The sequence below is a fragment of the Triplophysa rosa genome, linkage group LG10 (assembly GCF_024868665.1).
Source record: "Triplophysa rosa linkage group LG10, Trosa_1v2, whole genome shotgun sequence".
Lineage (NCBI taxonomy): Eukaryota > Metazoa > Chordata > Actinopteri > Cypriniformes > Nemacheilidae > Triplophysa > Triplophysa rosa.
Genome location: NC_079899.1, coordinates 7179990 through 7186300, shown reverse-complemented (window position 1 = coordinate 7186300; position 6311 = coordinate 7179990).

The window sequence follows — 6311 nt, the reverse complement described above, 5'->3', positions numbered from 1 at the left end:
AGTTGAGTAGAATGAAGGATGGTTTTCGAAGTGAGTGAAAAATTAATCACAATGTTGCTAAGCAGCTCAGGTGGAAACTGTATAGAACATTGACACCTGACTGCTCCAACGAGACAAAAAAAATCTATCAGCAACAAAACAATGGCAACCATTTTAGCTAAGGGGCCTACACGACTGGTTCAGTTATCACAGGAATGGAGGAATGAGGGGGAGCAGGGGACGGGTTTGATGAAACTGTCCGTTCATTAAGGAAAACAGGCATTAATCACCAGTCAGTGCCAACTCGCAGGTCCGGGTGTGGAAGGAACTCAGTGAGGCGTTGAGGTGTCCAGGCACTGATTAGGAACATGCAGCCTGACGGGAGCGGAGGGGGGCTGTGGAGAGGCAGCTTCCATTAATTGAAAATTATTTACATGCCACAGTTCTTATCAGCTACTTTCAAGAGCAATCACGTTCCTGGTAATTCCATCCGGAATAACAAAACACAGTTCAAGTAGGATTGGTCACTTTATTTCGTATTTCAGGCAGGTTTTGTGAATTTGGACATTTCGTTTTTAGAGTATATGTGGCAAATGTGTGCTACAAACAACAATGCTAGGGAATCCTGTAATGATTAAGTACAGCAGTAAAAGCCGTCGTGGCCTAATGGTTAGAGACTTGGACTTGTAACCCAAACGTTGCCACTTCAAGTCTCTGTACCAGTAGGGATTGTACACTGAAAAAAATTATCCTGTAAAAAAAGGTAATCTACTGGCAGCTGTGATTGCCAGCTTTATACTTCTAAATAACAGTGGGTTACTGTTATTTGAACTAATAGCATGATACTGTTTTATTAGCTACAGCATACAACTGCTATTTAGCAGCCTGATACGGTCTTAAGAACAGCATACTAATGTTATTTAGCAGCATACAACTGTTAATTTTTTCATATTTTCTTTATTCTCATTCAACATCAACAATACAAGCCATCATTATAACATTTAATGCACAAACTATGGTGCAACAAAAAAAGCACCCATAACGTACAAAAATGGCTTTCGTAAAGCAACTAAAAAACAGACACAAGGCATTATAAATGCCTTAACATAAAATACAAATGTAGCTACAAATCAATGTCACTAACCTAAAACGAAAAAAAGTTAATTAAAAAACAAAAAGGTTTAAAGTGATAGTTCGCCGATTTTTTTTTTTTAATTCTGTCATTAGCTCATCCTCTGGTTATTTCAAACTTTTATGACTTTCTTCTGTAGAACACAAAATAAGATATTTTGAAGAAAGTTGGTAACCGAACAGCAGAGACACCCAATCACATCTATTGTATGGACAAAAAAAACAATGCAAGTGAATGGGGGCCGGTTACCAATATTATTCAAAATGTCTTCCTGTGTGTTCTGCAGAAAAAAGTTATACAGGTTAACAATGACAAGAGGGTGAGTAAATGACAGAATTTTCATTTTTGGGTGAACTCTCACTTTAACAAACAAATGAAAACATGGTTTACAACATACAAACTGTTTAAACAGTTAAAATGTAGGTTTCTTGAAGCATTTTGGAGACGTTGCCACAGGTCTTCTGTATTTACTTTGTCTCAGTTTGTTCTGGTACTTCATGTCATTTCAGACAGACTGGATGATGATGATGATGATGATGATGATATCAGATCTCTATGTGGAGCACTGGCTGTTGTCAGACTCCTTGTGCAAACAAAGTAGTCTGACAAATCTCACTGGCTTATTACAATTAATGGCAAAATGAACACTTTGTAAACTGATATTTCCTACTGACAGACTAGCGAAAGAGAAGTAACCGACTTGAAACCATTTTTTAGCTGGTAAAAAAACTAGTGTTCTTACAATTTTGGCCACCCCTCTAAATGGAATCAGACTGCTTTTGGACCAAAAAAATCAGAGTCTTAACCTAATGGTTGCCCTGGTGTCCTTTTTAGAGTTTTATGGTACCTTGCTTGTGTTGACGAAACAAACAGACTAGAATTATGGTCATATGAATCATATGAGTAATAAATATGTCATATTTGATTGAAACATTCCTACACATTTGTTCATATAAGAACTAACAACCACAACTAATTTAAAAAAATAAACTTACATTTTCTTGAAGAATGATTTTTTCTTGCTTCTCTGCAAAGTGAGCCATTAGACTTCCTCCTTGGAAATAATATATATTTTAAGAAATAACAGGGAAACATTTAAAGAGCAGATGCAACCGATCAGTGTCTAGTTAATGATTTACCGATGCATTTGAGTCAAGCTAAAAAAGATAAAATTGTTACTGAAAGTGCAAGAGCTGCTACACGCCCTGTTGTGTGGCTAATAGTTATGCAATCAAGCCAGCAGTGGTTTTGAAATTGACACATGCACAGAGTAATCAGACAATAATTAGGGACTTTACTTATATACCCAGTTACCAAAACATAAATATTTAATAAACTAACTGTTTAATGTATCTTACCATCAATGCATGCACACGGTGTCACTAGTGTGGATGGTGGGTGAGACAACAGACAAGGATACACAGACAGAGGACCCAGATGCAGACAGCGGGTAAGGGGTTAACATGGACGTTTAATAAAATAAAACACAAAATACAAAACAAAGACCCACGTGGGGGTAAACAGGAAACAAGAACAAGACTAACTAAACTGACAAGACTAGACTAATAACATATCACATAACTACAAAATAAACCAGACTAACTAAAAGACAGGAACTCAGCAACTCACCCACACAACAAACGCAACACAGTGTAATGACACGACACAAAACATAGAACACAGGGGCATTAAATAAAAGGACAAATCAAAGGGGAACAGGTGTGGGGCATGAACTAATAAACAACCAATAACGAGAAATTCAAAAGGGCGGGAACAGAGACGCTACACCGGAGAGAGGGAGTATATGGAATGCCAAAACTGTCTCTCTCCACATAAAACAAGAGGTTCCATCATGGTTCTGCCACTAGGTCAAGAAAAGCAAGACAAGGTGGGGCAGAACCATGACACACGGAAAGCTTACCAGCATGTTTTACAACGGCTTGATCGAATCTTTATAACTTAGCGGTATTTTTAGACATACTTGGTAGCATCACTGATCTATAATAAATCAGTGGGTATTGGGTAACATACTATATTAAATGGATTTTAGGATAACATGAAAAATCAGGCGAATTTGCAGACAATAGAAAATATTTATATAACCTGGACAGAAAGCGCACATTAAAAGTGTAACTACACAAAAACAATAACTGATTTAGATCGTTCCCGATTCATCTTTTACACAGATATTAGTAAAACGTACAGGTTGGATTAAATTTACGGGAATTCTTACCTTTTAGTCACGAGCATTTGAATATCCTGTTTAAGCTAACGCTATCCAGTCACTGTTTCAGAAGTTTTCCGCTACCCAGCATATCTTAGCGTTGTTTTCAGAAATACTTTGCCTGATTAAAACAGGAAATGTTATGTGATTTAAATAATAAAAACTTCACTGGATATTTAAGATCTAACAATTAATTTAAAGATATTACAACCATAGATAAAGGTGCAGACGTACCTCATGCTGATAGTCCAAATTGGCGCAGATAGGAAAATATGGTATAATGCTGTTAAATAACAGTGACATACTGTGGTTGTTAGACCACTAACCTGAAGTGAACAAGTCTTCCCAAAATGCACTGTAAAAAACAGTAACATACTGCTATTAAACGAAAACAGCATTTTGCTGTTAAATTTCCATGTAAATTAACAGGAATTTTTTGAATGATCAGTGCTCTCCTCCACCTTCAATACCACGGCTGAGGTGAGACCCTTGAGCAAGGCACCGTTCCCCCCAACTGCCCCCCCCCCCCGGGCGCCGCAGCAATGGCTGCTCACTGCTCTGGGTGTGTGTACTTGGAGTATGGAACACCATATTTGGCCTCAATTCACATCACATCTCATCACTAAAGCACTAGCATTGATGTGTGGTTGTTAAGGTGATGACGGCTGAGACTAAGGTGATGTTGACTATGCAGAGGTTTGACATCAAAGATGCAGACGGTCATCAGTGTCTGATTGTGATGTGTCAAATGTCAATACAAGATATAGAATAATACGAAGAATACGAAAGAGATTAACAAATAAACTGTGCATGTCCTATGGTGTGACATAGCAACAATTTAGAAGAAGAAAAAACAATGAAGATAAATTTCTCTTACGTTATTTTGTTTTATAAAATATACGTATTACATATTAATAAATGTTAATAATATAAAACAATATATTGCTAAGAGTTTGTTTTCTAACTTTTTGCTGTGACACACGGTACGGTTTATTTGTCAACTACTCATATAACAGCTACAGCAGCACAAGTTACATGAATTACTTTTATGTTACTTTCATAGTGATAAAAATGTCACTGTATACTTTAGTTTACAGGAAACCTTTATGCAAAGCAACTTGATGGCGCATTCAGGCATTTACATTTTTATCAATATCTGCATTCCCTGTGAATGCTCTGACCTTGGCATGCTTTACCCTATAGCACAACTGCCTTTCATTGAATGGAAAAGCAATTTACAGTAGCCACTCTCTTTTAGTGTTTCATGAACAAAAGAAAGTCATACAAGTTTGGACAACATAGACAGCCTTAATGGGCCTTCGAACGTAACCTTTGAAGTGCGCATCCTTCACATTGGGAGTTTTTTTTTTTAGCACTACACAAACGTTCAAACAGAATACACAGAACATTTATAACCAAATCAAAATGATAAATGAATATCTTTAAGATTTATAAAAACAAAAGCGGAAGTGTTGCTTGACCAGTGTTTACATCTTGTGAAGTGGTCTAGCCTATTTAATGAATTTAAATGTATAATTAATTTATTTTTAATAATTTATTAATTTATTAATTAATAATTAACTAGTGCCAGTCATTAGCAGTAGTAACTACAAGCAGCTCTAATAATCATCAGTTTTAAAAAATGTATTATTTGCTTGGATATTTTAAAAAGTTCATCTTAATGCAGTAAATACAGACTATCAGACATCCCACTTTTCCAAAAAACATCTTTCTTTGTGTCTGGGGCTTTTGATGGGAAAGCAATACAAGTAGTTTTTCTCAAGCAAGACTTCTGAGACTGTGAGCTGAGGGCAGGGTCTGAACCAGGACTCATAAATGTTTGACTCATATTCACAATGTTGCTGGCCCGTGTTAGTAAGGCAATATCTGCAAAAAAATTTAAGGTATTAACAGATTTTTTTACTTTAATTCTAAATATAAGTAACTTTAGTTATTATTGATTTATTAATTTAATTAGGATTAAATATTCAGTAACTTTTGGTATTCTTATACTGATGAGTTAAGAATTTGAACCTATTAACAAATTATTTAGTAACATTTGGCATATCGTAGTTCACATTGTGAATCTTTGTCAAGATGATGTTTTGAGTACTGATAAATAATACATTTTAAATAAACCTACTTATACAATAAGCCATTTGTAGGCTGCTTTCCTTAATAGGTGTAAAGTTATATTTTTTATTTAATTTAAACACAGACTTTTTTGCAATTACTCTTGGTGATGTTAATGGTACAGAAATTACATAGCTGTTGTTCTCCTTCATATATAAAGCTGCCTTTTGTAGCATCACTCTCGATGTAATGAAATAGATTAACCTTCTCATAATTACATTGGCCAGAAACTGATTGGGGCACGAGTACACAACGCAGTCTGCACAGACTAAGACATTCAATTATTTTTAGCGCCAGCCTAAATTTGATTGCACTGGCTTTTTTTCCAAGCACTGCACAATATCGCAGTGGCCTCGAAAGTAATTTTGCTGGAACTAACAAGAAGAAGGAATGAGGAGGGCACTCCTCACTTCAGTTAAAACAGCTTTGATGAACGACCACTGTCCCACAGCACACATTGTCATTAACCTGACACCAGATAGAAGTGGAAAATGGAAAAATGTATTTAATTGAAATTTTGTCATGGAGCAAACGGTTAATTCCATACAATCTAACCCCACTGCACGAGTGTTGCAAGAGACAATGGCAATTGTATTTCTCTTTATCTTTATTTAGCAGAAATAACAATTTCATCTGATGCTGGCTGGATTAGCTAACAAATTAGCATGCATTAGCAATGAAATGCAAAATGAACGACCAATGAACAATTAAAGCTTTGGAAGAGATACCGAATTTCTACAGCCAAATAAATAATTGGGCAAAGTTCTGTGTGTCTGTATAAACATAATGGGTTTGCACTTTGTAAAGTGGGCAATGAAAAAGAAAACGTAGATTAATCGTGAA